The sequence below is a fragment of the Artemia sp. Qi Xiang Cuo genome, chromosome 5 (assembly GCF_049724085.1).
Source record: "Artemia sp. Qi Xiang Cuo chromosome 5, ASM4972408v1, whole genome shotgun sequence".
Classification (NCBI taxonomy): Eukaryota; Metazoa; Arthropoda; class Branchiopoda; order Anostraca; family Artemiidae; genus Artemia; species Artemia sp. Qi Xiang Cuo.
The window spans coordinates 13,219,858-13,237,507 of record NC_142798.1 but is presented as its reverse complement, the minus strand read 5'-3'; the positions used below and the strand labels follow the sequence as shown (position 1 = coordinate 13,237,507).

Sequence of the window (17,650 nt, the reverse complement as noted above, 5' to 3'; positions counted from 1 at the left end):
GGCGATGCCCGATGAAAAAAAAATCATACAGAAGAGGATTTGGTGGGTTTCTTATAAAAAAAAGTCAAAAATTTGTGTTTCCGGCCGGCAGAACTGCGTATAAAAATATGACGCAAAACTTCCCTTGACGCGTTCAAGAGAAGGTATAACAAGTACCTCAGTGTTAGAAAATGAGGTAACAACCAGGACTAGCGGCAAATCATCATTTGTGATGGAGCCGTGAAGCCTGTAATAATAAAAGAAAAGTGGGAGGAATACAAAACAAAACGTCAAGGAAGAAGTGAAAGCAGTTTTGCTACAGCAAAGTTCGATCTCTGGGTCCCCTATTACAAAGTTAAGGTCAAACCCACTTTGCAATACATGACTTAGAACAAGTATAAACTTTAGGATATTCACTTGTATGAAACTCTTGTGGAAATTTTTACTAATACATTTTTAATATGTCGAACATCGTCCTTTCAATTATCACAGAGTGTTTCGGAAGAAAATACAGCAAACAGGCGGACATACAGTACGCTTAGATTACCTACAAGAGGAGGCACCTTTTAGTCAGTACTTGAACATTTTTGTAAGACGCTGCATCTCATTTTGGAATGGTCTACCAAGGTAGGATATCCTCAAAAACTCGTCACTTGATTCCTTTAAAATGAACTTAAACAGACAAAATTTTAGAGCAAAAACGTGGTTTTGACTTTAATTAAGATAGTTGGGTTTAAAATCTACTACAATTTATAAAGCACATACCATTGCAGGGTACACACAAAAGAGTTTTTTGCATTTATGCTAACTATATATGAACTATGTCACCATCTAATTTTTAGTGTTAAATTAGATGCCGCTAATAGAACACCTCTCCTAAAAAAGTAAAAAACTATTATATTTTACCATGCTTTAGAATACCAAGCACTGCCTTGGTTGAGCCATCCTTGAAGTACATCTTGAAGGTCGTTTCACCTTCAAAACCGCCGTTTGGTAAGGGGGAGATACGGCCCTTCAAAAACTTTACGCCAAAAAGTGACCTCAAAACTCATGCAAAACAATATCAATATAAAAACTACAAATGCAAATCAGAAGAATCGCACAAGAGGATGAAAAGGACCCAACCGCTTGCAGGCCTCATCTTTTAACTTGGAGTCCAACTGATTATGTGACGTCAATATATCAGTTGCATTAAACATTCAAATAATCTTAAGGTTTCTATACCAACGAGGCAAATAAAAAAGATATTTACAATAACGGAAATACAAAACTCTAATATCCTGCATATCACTAGTATTAAAAAATGGGTGCAAACTTGATAGAAAAAGAATTGAATGGTCGCAATATGTAGAATAGAGTTTAGCCACTGCCTTACGAGAATGTCGGCCGCGATTAGGGAGAATTTTAGCATAGCCTGCTTTAGGCTTATTCTTAATATCTGCAAGTGCACTAGCACGGATAGCTGAAATAGAAGAGCAGATGCTAATCCTGAGTCAACGAAACACAGGAGCCAGCTTAACTGAAAAAGAACTACAACTCAAAACACTACTTGGGTTTTTAGCATTGAACACACATTTTTCAGCATTAAGCACGAGGCCAATTTTTTCCAAAAGCTTAGAAACAAACTGGGTAGACTTAGCTAGGGTGAATTTTGAACGGCTAATAACTAATAAATCATCTGCATATGCAATATAAGATAAATTAGTTAGACCCGTAAAACACGACGGAAAAATACGAGAAAGCACAGGGTATAAACAAGCATTAAAAAGGTATGGTGACAGAGCCCCTATGTTCACTGTGCAAGACCCTTTACATGCACCTGACGCATTTAATAATTGTTTTTCTAATGTTCCTCATACTGGCTCCCGCTCCTCCTTACAGGCTGTACTCCCTTGCTTCAATTCTAAATCCATGTTTTTCTGCCCAACTGATAGCACTGAGGTACTTCAAATTATCCTCCCTATTAGTTTTATACCTGAAAATCTTGGATTAAGTAATAAGCTTCTAAAGACCGTATCTCCTTTTGTTTACGAGCCCATCGAGCACATTGCTAACCTATCTTGCACCCCCGGAGTTTTCCCTGATTTACTACAGTCAGTCATTGTTATTCCAGTTCTTAAAAAGGGTGATCCAACTGAGATAGGTAATTATCGTCCAATCTCAATTCTTCCTGTTATATCCAAAGTTTTCGAGAGAGTTATCTTCAGACTTCTGTCTTCCTTTCTGTTTGGCAGTCAGCACTCCGTTTCCTTGATTTCTTCTCACCCATATGGCTTTCGGCCGAAAGTTTCAACTTCTCATGCTCTAATTGACGCCATACAGTTCATACGGCAGCTGCGAAAATGGCATCTGCTACAAAAAGAAAAAAGAAACGAGACATTTTTCCGTGTAAGTGTGTTTACAACTCCCATGTTGAAACAATTATTATCGATTCCAAGACTTTGCACACATAAACCACTTGCTAAGCACATCATTATGATTGTTCATTATTAGAATAGATGAAGAGAAAAATTTCACCCGAGAAGGGCTATAAATATTAAGCGATGAAAATCGCATCAAAAACGTACACAGGGAGTCATTGGGCCCATATTCACCCCCACCCCACCACTTAGGGATGTTTATACTATCAAATGTAATCTGTAATACTTGACTATTTTCGAAATTTCTTGGAATTGCAACGCGCTCCCCATCACTTAATCTTAATTTCGGTTCTAAATAGTAGAAAATGCTTTGGAAATGCAGGTAGATGATTTTGTTCACGATTTCTACAAATACAAATTAAACAGTTTGAGAGCCCTTCAACAACCCCTGAATTATTACGATCAGTGCATTAATAAAGAAACAAGTAAAGGCCGTTACTGAAACTACTTAAAATTCGGTTCCCATGTAACTCAACTCCCTTTTGACTCAAGACTGTTCAACTCAAACGCTTCATTTAAACCTAAATCCAACACAATCTCTTCTTACTAAACCCTCGTTCAAGTCAAACCTTATTCAACTCAACCGCCCTGTAACTCAGCCCACACGCATTTCAACCATTATTCAACTCAACCTCTCGTGCAAATTAACTCTCATTTAACTCAGCCCTATTTAGCTTGATCCCTATGCAACTAAACCCCCATTCAATTCAAACCCTTTAGCAGATTATATTAATTTGAACGGGGTTGAGTTAAAAAGAGCTTCAGTTGCATGGAGGTGGAGTTAAACATGTGTTGAAACGAATGGGTGTTGAGTTAAATCGGTAGAGTTAAACGGGGGTTCAGTTACACACCTCAAAATTTACTGAATACACCAAAAAAAATAATCAACCCTGCACATCCTGAAGCACTTTTTCTATGCAAATGTCAAAGAATGGACTTGAATTCCCGTTAATACTAGAAATTCCGTAGGTAAGAACCTTAATACATTATTCAAGACTTTAAGGCCGCAAGATTTTTTTTTTACTTTGAATCGACAGTAAACGTAATACAATACCTCGTAACAACTATACCTCGATAGAGGAATATCGTAATGCTTACCTGGGGAAATTTTCTTCTTTCTTTGCTTCCATTCCCAATCGTGTCTTTTTTTTTAGTCCAGCTACTTGACCTTCCTAATTGAATTAAAAGGAACAACATCAGTCTAAACGAACTTGAATGATCTAGTAAATATATTTCAAACACATACCTTCGTTTATAAACATTTAGAAAAAGCGAACTTGTCAAAATAGATCTCTCATGATCTAAAGCTAAGGAACCATAATTTTTTTTAGTAAATGGACAGGCAATAAAACATATATAGTTACAAACGGGAAGAGCAAAGCACAAAGAATCGAGTGCCCCCCCCCTGCCAAAGATAAAAAAATCACAAATGTAATTCTACCTGCACATTTCACCCTCATCACAACTGTCTAAAACACACAGAGTGGGGGATGGGGTCCAGACATCAGTTTAAAGAAACCTTAAATCAACTTGTAATGCGTTCTCTCGTTTGCTGATACTCCCTCCCCGGGAAAAAGACAGTTACAATTTCTAAAATGTAGGAACTCGATACCCCAGAGAACTAAAAACAAGCATCAGAGAAAACAGATTCCATACCGTTCCCTCCCATTTACCTTACCCCTCTTTCAAAATAAAAACTGGAAATAAAACAAAGAAAAAATTATAGGACATAAATTTTCTTTTTTTTATTTTTTTTTTTTTTTTTATTGGTTATCAGACGCAACCCAATTCCCCACGGGTTTAAGATAGAAAACCTGCAACCCTCTTATGTATTATAAAATATTAAAATGTTGATTGTAACTCGACTTTTACTCTAAACTTTCGGCAACAATTAATCTTGAGAAAACACTAAAATATCTATACTTGGCCCAGCATTCTTACCTGCAGTATTTTTTTTTATATAGAACTCAGCATTAATAATAAGCAAGCTAAATAACTAAATTATAGCATATATGAGGGGGAGGTGGGTACGGATGAAACGGTCCACAAGCACCAATAAGGTCCCATGAAAAAGTTGTAACAAAACTAATATATAAGAATACCCATATACTTGGGTTTCATATACTTTGCATTCGGTGTCAGTCACACTCATAAAGAATTAAAAGGAAGCAGGATAAGAAGGGGGATTAGGGGGAAGGGAGATTAAATGGAAGGAAGGAGGCCCTATCCAAACCGGTGCTGATCTCCGTTTCATGGCCCCTCAGCCAGGAAGTGTAATAGGGGCCTGGGGCAAGCCATCGTGTGCTTTAGCACATCCCTCCTGCTGAACGAACAATTAGTTGATTCTCTTTATCATTTTCTCTATACAATCGGTGCTATTTTAAGTTGAGAGAGAGAGAGAGAGAGAGAGAGAGAGAGAGAGAGAGAGAGAGAGAGAGAGAGAGAGAGAGAGAGAGAGAGAGAGAGAGAGAGAGAGAGAGAGAGAGAGAGAGAGAGAGAGAGAGAGAGAGAGAGAGAGAGAGAGAGAGAGAGAGAGAGAGAGAGAGAGAGAGAGAGAGAGAGAGAGAGAGAGAGAGAGAGAGAGAGAGAGAGAGAGAGAGAGAGAGAGAGAGAGAGAGAGAGAGAGAGAGAGAGAGAGAGAGAGAGAGAGAGAGAGAGAGAGAGAGAGAGAGAGAGAGAGAGAGAGAGAGAGAGAGAGAGAGAGAGAGAGAGAGAGAGAGAGAGAGAGAGAGAGAGAGAGAGAGAGAGAGAGAGAGAGAGAGAGAGAGAGAGAGAGAGAGAGAGAGAGAGAGAGAGAGAGAGAGAGAGAGAGAGAGAGAGAGAGAGAGAGAGAGAGAGAGAGAGAGAGAGAGAGAGAGAGAGAGAGAGAGAGAGAGAGAGAGAGAGAGAGAGAGAGAGAGAGAGAGAGATAGAGAGAGAGAGAGAGAGAGAGAGAGAGATAGAGAGAGAGAGAGAGTGAGAGAGAGAGAGAGAGAGAGAGAGAGAGAGAGAGCGAGCGAGACACAGCGATAGAGAGAGAGAGAGAGAGAGAGAGAGAGAGAGAGAGAGAGAGAGAGCCCCCCAACATAGCCCCTCAGCAGAGGAGTGACTTGCACAGTGAACAAAGACTGCATGGAAAAAACTTTTGTGGACTATACCAGCACAACCTTGAAACTTGCCGCAAATAGATAAAGCTCCATCATAAGCTTCCCCCTTAAGTATTTTAAATTGATTCCTATTTCTAATGTTTATCCTTTTGTATCACTTTCAGGGACAAACTTTAAAAAAGTCTCCACAAAAGATATTTTTATCGTCATGACCTTTGCACATAAGCTTTGCACCTAAGGTAAATTGCTCTACTCCAGAAAAGCCACAAGTTTGATTGGTGAGAACACTAAACATTCTGCCTCATTTATTTGATGGACAAATTGGGATTGATTTAATTCACCACAGGTTTCAATTATGGCATTTTGTATCTTCAAACTTAAATACAAGCCACTTAAAATACAACTTGTGACATGTGCCTTCAATGATTCATCCCCGCCATTTATAGGATACTGAAAAAGGGCCCGAAAATTGCCGTCATTTTCACTTGTCTCCTCTAAAGACAATGGGCCTTGATCTTTATGTCCTCTGAGTGGAAGTTCCTGACGGCCACATAAAATAATGGTCTTTATTATTGGGATTATTTTTTTGCAGTTTTTAGCAATTTGTAGTTTTCTACCAAGATCAACATGAGATGCTACATCAGGTGTTTTCTTCTCAAGAACAGACATAAAGTTCCGAGCCATAATATAAAATTTTTTGTGGTAATCAGCTGATTTGTGAGAGCAAAAATAAACCCTTTACTTTTTTCCACTGAGCAAAGTTGAGCTGAACTAAGTCATCCCTAAGTTCTATGACTATCTACCTTAGTTTTGTCATAGGAATGACATATGGATGGATGATAGATAGACTTATCTATCAACAAATGAAATGACATCATTTTTATACAATCCTAAAAAGGGCTTATGCCAGATTTACCCTCACTCACTCTGACTATCTGTGTTGGCTTGTTCTACAATTAGCATATGGCTAGATATCCAGCTCAGGGGGATTCTGGGCATTTTTAAGCAAAGTTCATTTTACTTTACTGGATGCAAAGTTTATTTTATGGTAAGTACCTAAGCAATGGTCTAACCATGCACACCTTTAAGCAGTGGACAAATAGTGTTGGTATGTATGTAGGGCAAGGTTTGTTCTCCAGTAACAGTCTAATCATAAGTACAATTTGAAAGATAAAGATGCCTTTAAACAATTGTTTGCCTGTTATTTCAAGCAAATTTATGGTCCTATGTCAAATTCTAAATTCTTGGTCAACTTTCTATGCAACCTACTGCAAAATACTTGTAACTGCAATTCAAAATCAATGGAAGTTTATTTTACTTCACTGGATAAAACTAAAGCTCTGTTATCATATAGGCCTATGTCAAAAATATTACAGGTCTGAGCATTAGACCCAATTCTGGTTTCAATAACAGAATTATCAGAAGATGATGTACCTGCCTTGATGCTGCGATTTTAACAAGATACAGATTCAGGTTGTTAAGGTGCAAGTCCACTACCACTTGTTTATGAGTCTAAATGTCACTATTCACTTGGCTCTAGCTATCAATCAACGGTTTGTGTTTGAAAAAGTCTATAGTTGTTTTTTTCTTTTTTTAACATGATATATTACTATTTAAAAAAAATGCTATAGAAATATATATAAAAAATTAAAAATCACAAGCGCAATTTAAATAAAGCTCTATGATGTTAAGAGATTATAGTGGCACGTGGCTTGGCGGCAGCCTGGTATTGTTCATAACTCCATTTTAATAAAACAAAAACTACGTTGCCATTACTGCGTTCACACCTTGTATGAGGTGTAAAAAGATGATTAGTAGCTTTCCATTCACTATCTCCCCTGTTATTTACTTTTATTTATTCATATTCTTAAACTTCGAATCTAGAAAAATAATTTGTACATTGGTTTTGATCAATCATGGTTCCTGTTTTGTCTAGATGATTCAGTGCTGTTTGTCGCTGAGGTTTCTATTTCTGTGTCCAGAATATTTTGTGGAATGTCACCTAGACTTATGTCGTGGACTGATAGGTTCTCACTTTTGTGGCAGGTATATTTGGGGAGAAAATATAAGGACTTATAACCACCAGTTCAGCCAGAGGACATTCTCCAGAAACGTTTCCGATTTGATCCACTTCCTAGTCCTGTTCATTCCTTGAGTTCACATCAGTATAGAAAACGAACTGTCAATTCATTCAGCATTTATTTCCTCTGATACATTATAAGATTTGTTTGTTTGCTTTGGCAGCCAAAGATTAATAAAGACTTGTGTTAGTGAAGTGCTGTAAAATCTGATATCTGGAAGAATGGGTACAAGCAAGGCAAAGACCAAAGATTCACATGCTGTATCTTCACTCTTCCTTCTTTCCTGAGACCTATTCATTCCAGGCTGGCCCTGTCACGTGATAATCTAACTGAAGGCACGAGGGGTATAAAATCTTCATATTGTTCCTAAACTCAAAATATTTTCAATGGTGAGTTTGCAACCCATTCTGTCATTTGGCTGTAGTATTGTGCTGTAACCCAACCTGACATTTGGTTAGTGTTCTGATTTTTCTAACTCCCTGCTTGAACCTTTTCTTTTCTCCACTGGTCAAAACAAAGCAGTGTAATATAACACCACTTTCAACAAAAAATAATCTAAACATACTGAGACTTATCTCATTGGTAAATGTAGCATATTAAATTCAAGGATTTGAGTTCTTTTCCAAAGGAAGCAGTCAGAGTGTCTCAGTATCTGCCAAGGGGTAGCATAATGTTAGAAAACTTTCAATTGTATAAAACAGAGGAATCGTAGCAACCTAAAAGCTGGGTAATGTAACCTTCACTGATCTTCAACCAGTGGGCCCAAAATGGCTACAGTGTTGATGGCTGTAATCAAAAATGTTCTTTTGTCAAATGATTTGGTACATAGATTGAACTGCCAGGTGCTACTCTACCCTGACACAAAATGGTGCAACTATAGTAAGGCATTATCTACTATGAGAAAACCTTCACATATGAAATGGAGCCCAGCAAAAGCAATGATAATAAATTTTGTACAATCTTAAGTTAACTGCAAAGTCTGAAAGATTATTAGAAGGGTTATATGTTAGTGAACCTGTTGTTTGATAGACTCACTCAGCAACTGTGATGTTAGTGACTGCAGAAAACACAAAATCGGGTGGTTGTCAGTGGTACAGTAACAAAACTCAACAGTCAAAGGCATACTTCCACGAACAGAGCGCACAATCTTTCTGTTGGACAAACCTCATCCATGGAGCTGTTTCCTTCTCTGTAGTCCAGTAAAAAAGCTTAGGCAGCCAAACCCAAACTATTTGTACATGCAACTGGTAGTAACATACATGTCAATCTAGCCTTCAAATTATAGTTTATATACATAATGTGAGAAAAGGAGGTTCGAAATTCCCCAAAAAGGCTTAAATAATGGTTTGATAGCTTGATTGATACAGGTGTTGGAAGTAGCTTGGATCACAGACTAATTCGGATCTCTTGCAATTCTTTTAGACCTTAGTTCCTTAAGTGCCTCCAGAGGTAAAAAGGGTTTCAGTTAATAGCCTCCAATCTTCTTTCAAATGAGTTGCTGTGTAGATATATCCTCAGTATACCCCTTCTGGCTTTGCTTCTATATTCAAGCATTCATAGCTAGGCCCCCACCAGGGGGGGGGGGAGGTTTGAACTCCACCCAAAAATTTTGTTATTACGCTTAAAAACTTAAAAAAAATTTAAAAAACAAAATTTTTTTTTAATTTTTTTATTTTTTGTGTGACCCCCCCCCCCTCACCTCCCTTTGAAAAATTTAGTAACACCCCACTCCAAAAAAATAATATCCTTGATAAGACCCTGATTGATATGTTCTTTTAATTTTATTCTTTAACAGTTTAATAAAAGTTGAAAAAAAAGAAGCAAAAAAATTTGTTGATCAGTGAAGTGGAAAATTATGCTCTTTGAATGGGTACAATTTAAGATTAAGATGCTTGACCAGAATTTTGTAATTTGTCTAAAATTTTGCCGTGTTAAAAATGAAAGAATGCATTTACCATTTTTCTGCAATAAATTCGAGAAAGGTTTTTCTAGTGGATCTTTATCCAGTGTTCCTTTTTTGCACAGACATATTTTCCTCACAGGGGATTAGTCTTTGTCCAATATTAATGAACACTCCTTAGCGTCTCATTTTTCTGATCAGATTTTTAGGTGAGCCAGTAGTTCAAAGATATTTCATTTGTTTTTCCTATTTTGATTGCCACCTCTCAACAAAAGCCAAGGCTCAGGACATTTTACCTCTTTATGTCAATTTTAATTTGTAAATCTTATCACGACAAAAAATTAATTGAATTCATTATTTTTAATAATAATTATAAATTTAAGTCTGTTTGATACTTTGAACAATCACCCTATCTGAATAAATGAAAAAAGGTTAAAAGCCAACACCTACTTTTCCAGAAATCTTAGAAAAACCGTTTAAATTCTCCAGTTTTGTGGAAGAGATAGAGATATTCAGGCTTAATCAAAATTAAATAATTAAGAAGCAAAAGTTTTTCTTGTTTAACAGAGGAATTTTTTCAAAATTTAGGAGATGTATTTGCATATATTAAAAACCTTATAAATTAGGATTGAACAAAGTTGTGAAACTAAAAACAATTTTGTTGTTCTTTAGTTAAGCAAAAGGCCTATATTGCAAGGTTTCAATTTTATAACACACAGATTTTAAATGTTTATCACAGGTCGGGACCCTCTCGAGGGAGAAGGAGCAGGGGTGGGAAGGCTACTTCAAATACCTTCCCAGGACATACTTTAGCCTGTAGACCCAGCCCTTCCTAAACTAGCCCCTTTCCATGATAGCCAAAAGTAGCTAATGTATAATTTTACCATAGGCATATAATTCTACTTCAAATTCTTTTAGCTATCTTTGAAATGGTTTAGTTTAGGAAAATTAGACTGTCCGGAATGGTTCTACAGGATAAAGTATGTCCTGGGAAGGTATTTTGAAGTACCTACCTCCACTACTTCTTCCTCTAGAGGACAAACGAAACTCAGAGAGGAGAGAAAGTAACAAAATGAAAAATAAAATCAAAAAGGGTGAAAAAACGAGGATTTTGTCAGCCAGTGTCTGTTCTGTCTTTGTACAGTAAACTTCGAAAGGTTTTATTTTCGTTTTTTTTTTTTTTTTTTTTTTTTTTTTAGCATTGAGGACGACTTGGCGGAGGTCCTTGTCGAAATATTTGCTTATATTTTGTCATGTTCATGGTTCGCTGGCTGACAAAATCCTCGTTTTTTAGCCCTTTTTTATTTTATTTTTCATTTTGTTACTTTCTCTCCTCTCTGAGTTTCGTTTGTCATGTATAGCCAGTGTGGTCTAAGAATGTATTTTCCTCTAGAGGGTCCTGACCTTTGATGACCTCTAAATATATCTGTGTTATAAAAGTGAAACTTTGAAAAATAGATCTTCAGCTCAAATGAAGTATAACACAATTGTTTTCAGCTCCACAACTTTGCTCAATCATAATTTATAAGGTTTTATAAATATACATATAGGACATCCACCACATGGCTAATATGGGAGTTAAGTTCATTTGTGATGCAAATGGATGTTAGATATGCAATTATAGGCATATATTTGCACATTAGAGGGGTGGGGGTATATAGTCTGTGAATAAATAGTTTCTGAGAAAATCATGAATTTATTAGAAAAACTGGAAAAGCAAGGAAAGAATAAAAGATAAAGGTTCTCCCCCTGCAAAATGTGTAAACTAGGATCATTCTGCATATTATAGAGTAACAATTGTTTTCTTAATAAGGTTCCTTATGTCAGGCTGGACTCCTAGCCTTAAAATACTGGTTGGCCAGTTGCCTAATTTAAAGATTATATATACACTGTCAAATTAGCCATCTGGTGGTATCCCATGCAAATACATTTCCTAAATTTGGAAAAAAACATTGATATGGCTTAAAAATCTACTCAAATATAAGGAACTGCATTTTCAGAACTAAAGTCATAGAAAAAGAAACTGAAAACTAAGGTAAAATGTTGTTTTGTCAAAATTTCAATTGGTATAGACCTGTTATGTAGGCAAATTTTGGGATCATCTAAAGGGAGGAGTTGAGGTAAGTACTTCCAAACACCTTCCTGGGAGAAACTTTAGCCTGTAGACCCATTCCTGAAAGTTTCATTTTCCTAACCTAAAGCCTTTGGTAAATATTTACCAAATCATATTATTGAATTACAACTAAAGTGAATATACCACTTGATGCCTTTTTTTTATGCTCTTTACACATATAATAATGATTTTTGTTGGAAATGAATTTCAGCCCCCACCCCTATATATACCAACTCTATATATTTGCACAGTCGGGGGTTGGGGGACAGCTTAAACTTACCACAAATGTACAACAAAAATAAAATTAACCCCCCCCTGAAGGTGCAAATGTATACTCACACGTGGTCTATAGAAGAGTGGGGGCTAAACTTCATTTCTAACAAAAATGATGATAAAATTCTTCTTTAGCTACTTTAGGCTATCTTGGAACAGGGTTAGGTTAGGAAAATGAAACTTTCAGGGAGGGCTCTACAGGCTAAAGTATGTCCCAGAAGGTATTTTGAAGTACCTAGCTCTACTCCTTCTCCCTCTAGAGGGTCCTGAAATTTGTTGGTATAAATTTAGAAGTGTGGCTCCTGATAAGGAGACATGTTAAGAAAACAATTCTTACTTTAAAATATGTATAATGATCCTAGTTAACATATTATCCAAGGGGAGAGCCATCATAATCAAGCCTTTCCTATAAAAATCCTTCTTTTACCAGCTTAAAAGAAAAAGTCAATAGTACACATCCATGCTGACAAAATGCATAAATCTTTTGAAATTGCTGCCATCAATTGCCAAAGAATATTTGATATATATATTATTAATTCATCCTGGTCATTTTTAGTTATGTTTTTTTTTAATGAGTGGTTGCAAAAACACAAAGTATTGATACAATCCCAACTACTTACAATTCAGAATTGGAGATCTGAGAACCACATGGCTGGTTATCTTGTTAAGTTTTACGGGAAAACTTATTTTTCCCAATAAAGGAGCCAGATTATCATTTGTAACTATAGGCAACTAAGATCTACAAAGCTGATATTCATCAGCCAGATCAAAAATTGCCTGGCACCATTCAATGCACCAGCCAATAACTTAATTAAATCATCTACACCCGGAGCAAAGCAGATCCAGCCTGGACCTTAATTTGCTCCGAAGTGCGAATTAAGGTAAGGTAAATCTGTATAATTCAATCTGATTGTGAAACTGCTAGATCATTCTAGAATCAAAAAACGTAATTTTTGTAAATATATTAATAATATTTAACATCAATTATGTTTTTATAAAGTATTCATATTTTGGTTTATTTTTTATTTTATAAACTGTTTTCAATAATTAAAAAAAAAAAATAATACAAAACTAAGAATTAAAAGGATGAATGCCAAATATAAAAAATATATAGGATGAAAAATCATTCAGCACAAATTTAAAAACAGAAAAAAAATTTATTTAAATCATGTATTTTTCCTCATTTGTTTTTTTTGGAATTTGGAAAAAAAGAGGAAAGAAGTGAGGATAAAGGTTGTAACCCTTGAAAATATGTTAAATAGGATTATTTTTAAAATTATGAAGTAATAACTGTTTTCTTTAAATGTCTCCTTATGACCAGTAGGCAACTGGTCCTAAATTTATACCAAAATATTCCCTTAATTTTGAGTTATCAGTTCGTTTTTCTGTGGCTTTATCTCTGAATATGAAATTATTTTTATTTGAGAAGAATTTTAAGACATAGTAATGTTTTTTTTTCTTCAAAATTTATGAAAAATTTGAATATATTTAAAACAGTATAAATTAAGATTGAACAAAGTTGTGAAGCGAAGAACACTATTACTGTATTTTAGCTAAGCAGAAGATCTATTTTGCAAAGTTTCACTTTTATAACACACAGATTTTAAAAGTTTGTCAAAGGTCAGGACCCTCTAGAGGGATAAGGAGCAGAGGTGGATAGGCTACTCCAAATACCCTATAAGTGGGTGGGTGCCACTGAAGTTATCAAACTAAAAACTAAGGTAAACAACAATGTTAATTACCAAAGATATACTATGATCTTTATTTTTCTCCAAATCAAGGAACAATTGTTTTTTCAGAGAAATTATAATCAATTGGGAAACTTCTTACAGGCAGACATTAACAGACGATGTACCTTTTTGGCATGGAACAAATGAAATAAATTTGTCATCTGACCGTATTGGTAATTAGAATAGACCTGTAAAAGAGATAGGATATATTTTTTAACTATATTTGAAGCAATTTTTAGGATATATACAAAATCACAAAATCAAGATTATCTTTATCAAGATTCATTAAGAAATCTAAAGAGTAAAAATACACACAAAACAGAACACATAACTGATTTTTTTTTTCATAACTGATATTACAGGCTTCGCGGCTCCATCACAGGTGATGATATGTCCTGGTAATTACCTCAGTCCCGGTAATTCACTCATTTTCCAACACTGAGGTATTTGTTATACCTTCTCTTGTGCTCGTCAAGGGAAGAATTTTCCGGGATTAACTTTGCCGGCAAGCTATTCCATGTGGCGACCGATCGTCGGGCGAAAATCGTTTTCAGATATTTTTGGCGAAGAGTACCCTGCTCAAGGTAGAGCTGACGAGTTGTACTTCGGGGAGTTGATCGCAAGGCCTTTGCTCTATCAGGAGCGAGCTTCGATAGCTCCTCTGATGGAGGGTTATACATGTACTTGTAGAAAACCGACATGAACGCCACGTCGAAGCGTTCCTGGATGAACTGTGGGGTTTTAGCTACAGTGTTGCCAGAAGTTGCTGCACAAACTGCTTGATTTTGAATCCGTTGGAGTGGAGCGATGCGGCTTTTTGGTAAACCAGCGAGAGAGGACATGCATATTCCATGACAGGTCTGATGTACAAAATGAATATTGGCAGAATGTAAGAACTGATGTAAGAGATATAAAAAGTATCACCAAATAAATGGCTTAAAACTATTCAAAGCCACACAATTAGAAAAGAAAAGAAAGAATGAAAAAGGTAACAAACCTTTTAAGCCACTCATTCTTGAATATATTTGGATAAAATGATAGCCCTTAAAGGATTGACGTCACTCTTTTAGTTGAGAATCTTCTTTGGAATTCTTGAAAACCAGTGTACCTTGCTTGACAGTAACTTCGCTTTCCTTTATTCTGAAAAGTCAAATGGCATTCAGATACCAGACACTGTCTTGATTGAACAAATAACTCTTGTTTGCACATGTCAGAGGTTTTTGGATTCGGTCTTAAAACTGAGTAGAACAATGTTCAACTTTCAGCCAATCATATTCATGGAAATTAGCAACATCTTCAACCCCATTGTTATGAAAAAAAAAAGAAAGAAACAAAAACAAATTATAGTAGAAATTTATATTTATTTCTTTCCAATGTGTTTGTTTAATGTTATATGCTCATTTTTGCTTTTCTTTTATTACTACTGTTCTAAGACCATAATTAAAGAAAAAGCTAAGATGGCTGGGTCACGTTTTACAGATAAATCTTAATATGTTGCAAAAATACCTTGCTCTTGGCAACCCATCCAGGGTAAAAAAAAAAAAAAAAAAAAATCAGGTTGTCCTCAAACGGAGTAGAAAGAGGCTATATAGAAGTGTTAAAAGAAACAAGTAAATCAAAACAGATAGAGATAGAGAAGGAGTTTGCACACCAGTGCGGACCTCAGGTGACTGGTTGCTGTGATGAGTTGTTAGTAGTAATACTTGTTAGAGCAGTAAGTTATGCTATACATATCCAAACATAAATTTTCTGGGTTGTAACATTTATATATATATATATATATATATATATATATATATATATATATATATATATATATATATATATATATATATATATATATATATATATATATATATATATATATATATATATATATATATATATATATATATATATATATATATATATATATATATATATATATATATATATATATATATATATATATATATATATATATATATATATATATATAAGCTACATAATTAGTCCATTGTGATAAGCCCTGGATACGACCTCTATTTACCTAGCAAGTATTCTTCAATTATTCTTTCAGTTTTAAATCATTAAATAGTTTAAGAAGCAATCTATCTCCTTTTTAGGAGAAATATAATTAATTCAAAAACGAAATGAAAACACTAAATTTATTCTAAGAAAAGAAATGATTTCTCATTAAAAAATGATCAGTGATTTACATACATATGCACATGCCCTGGGTATACTCCTTCAATTTGCCTGGGCAATAGACTGGAAAGTAGTCCATACTGTCCCACTACACAAAGGAGAAAACGAGTTTAAACTTATAATTACCAGCCAATCAGCATCACCTCTGCTATTGTAAAAATCTAAGAAGGTATTTTAAATAACGCCGTTCTCATTTATCTGATCAAAAATAACCTCCTGTAAAAAAACACGACATGGATCTGAAACCAAGCACACTCGTTAATATAAATCTGATTAACTTGTACAATTACATAACCCAGCTTCTTGACCAAGGCCTCCAGTTGATACGCTCCAGCTGAACTTTTCTAAAGCGTTTGATAAAGCCTGCCATAAAAAGCCTCCATTCAAAACTGAAGGAAACTGATAAAGCCTCCATTCAAAACTGAAGGAAATAAGAATCGAAGAAGATTTTATGAACTGGATTATACACTTTTTGAATAGAAGAACGCAGCGGGTCAGAGTCTTTAGTGCTAAACTTAGTAAAAGACTGGTAAGACCAAAATTAGAGTTAGGAATGCGCGCTGCAACACCGATTAATAAAACAGACCAGATGACCCTCAAATCTGTCAAAAAGACGAACAGAAATTAATTAAATAAAACAACAGAATGCATAAACAGGCTAAAAAAAGAGGATGCATGCCAAGTGCTGAGCCTCAAACTGATAATCCTGACACAACATCGACGAAGAGGTGACACGATAGAGACCTACAAGTTGTTCAATTATCATGACAACCACTTGCTACAGCTTGCCCAGTAGTCAAAAACCAGGGGTCATTCAGCAAAGCTGTTCCACAAACATGCAAAATCAAGGAGAAGGAATCATTTCTTCTCCAGCCACATCATTAGCCTTGGGAATGGTCTGAGCAAAACGACCGTTTGTTGTTTCAGTTCACCAGCCATTGAAGCCACAATCTTGACATGGAGAGCTAAACTAAACCATGGCTCATGTAATAGGATGCAGGATATATCATCAGTGACTAGTGGCAGTGTTATACTGACTAGTGACTATAATGTCAGTGGCAGAATTATCAATGACTAGCGTACACTGGGCTTGTCCTTGAATTACCCAGGCAATTTAAGGTGATATAAGGGAAATATAAAGCTTCCTTTGCTTCACCCTTTTTCAACATTATTTAGTTATTTTCAAAGACAACACTACCATTCCATGACGTACAAAATAACAGCTCAATAGAGACAAATCCTTTTATTGGACATTAAAAACAATAACATATCAGATAAGCAGATCAAGCTTATCTGCTGAGGACGGCCACTGTGTATGCGACCAAAATATCTTGAGATTTTTTTTTATTGTTTTCACTGTCTAATATAAGTATTTGTCCCTATTGACCTGTTATTTGTACGTTAAAATTAGTTGTTTTTATTTGCAGCCTTAAACACGTATCAGAAGAAAAGTTTCTCAAAGCCTTCACTTAATATTCAGAATTAAGTCAAATAAGAATAAAACATAATTACTATACAGCATTAGTTTTTAATCGTCCAATTGTGAAATCTAGTAAGATTCATAAACAATAACAAAGTAGAGACGAAAACATTAAAACGCAGGAAATACGCAACATCACTTATTTCGATAACACAATTTTTTCAACGAAAATCGCTAACTTAAACTTTTAGATTCAAATATAACAATTAAAACATTACAGTAGCAATTAAACAAGCTTTTTTCTTTTGTTTTACTCCTTTCTTTTACATCTTTTGGTCTATTTGTCTTCTTTTACTTGTCGCACTGAGTATAACTTGTGAACATAAATTAGTGACAACATAATTTAATTTGTGTAATAATAGATTAAATACCCTGACGAATGTCCTGCCGAGGATAGGTGG

The 17,650-nt window shown here is 35.2% G+C and overlaps 1 protein-coding gene and 1 long non-coding RNA gene across 5 annotated transcripts in view; both read right to left on the bottom strand.

Moving 5' to 3' along the window:
• Positions 1 to 1,990, bottom strand: part of LOC148951828 (uncharacterized) — a 16,357-nt gene extending 14,367 nt beyond the window's left edge. The window contains exon 1 of the long non-coding RNA XR_016141783.1: positions 886 to 1,990. This is a non-coding gene — a long non-coding RNA (uncharacterized LOC148951828). The remainder of the gene's footprint in view (positions 1 to 885) is intronic.
• Positions 1 to 17,650, bottom strand: part of LOC148951827 (uncharacterized) — a 126,945-nt gene that overhangs the window by 94,772 nt on the left and 14,523 nt on the right. The gene's annotated exons all lie outside the window — the stretch shown is intronic.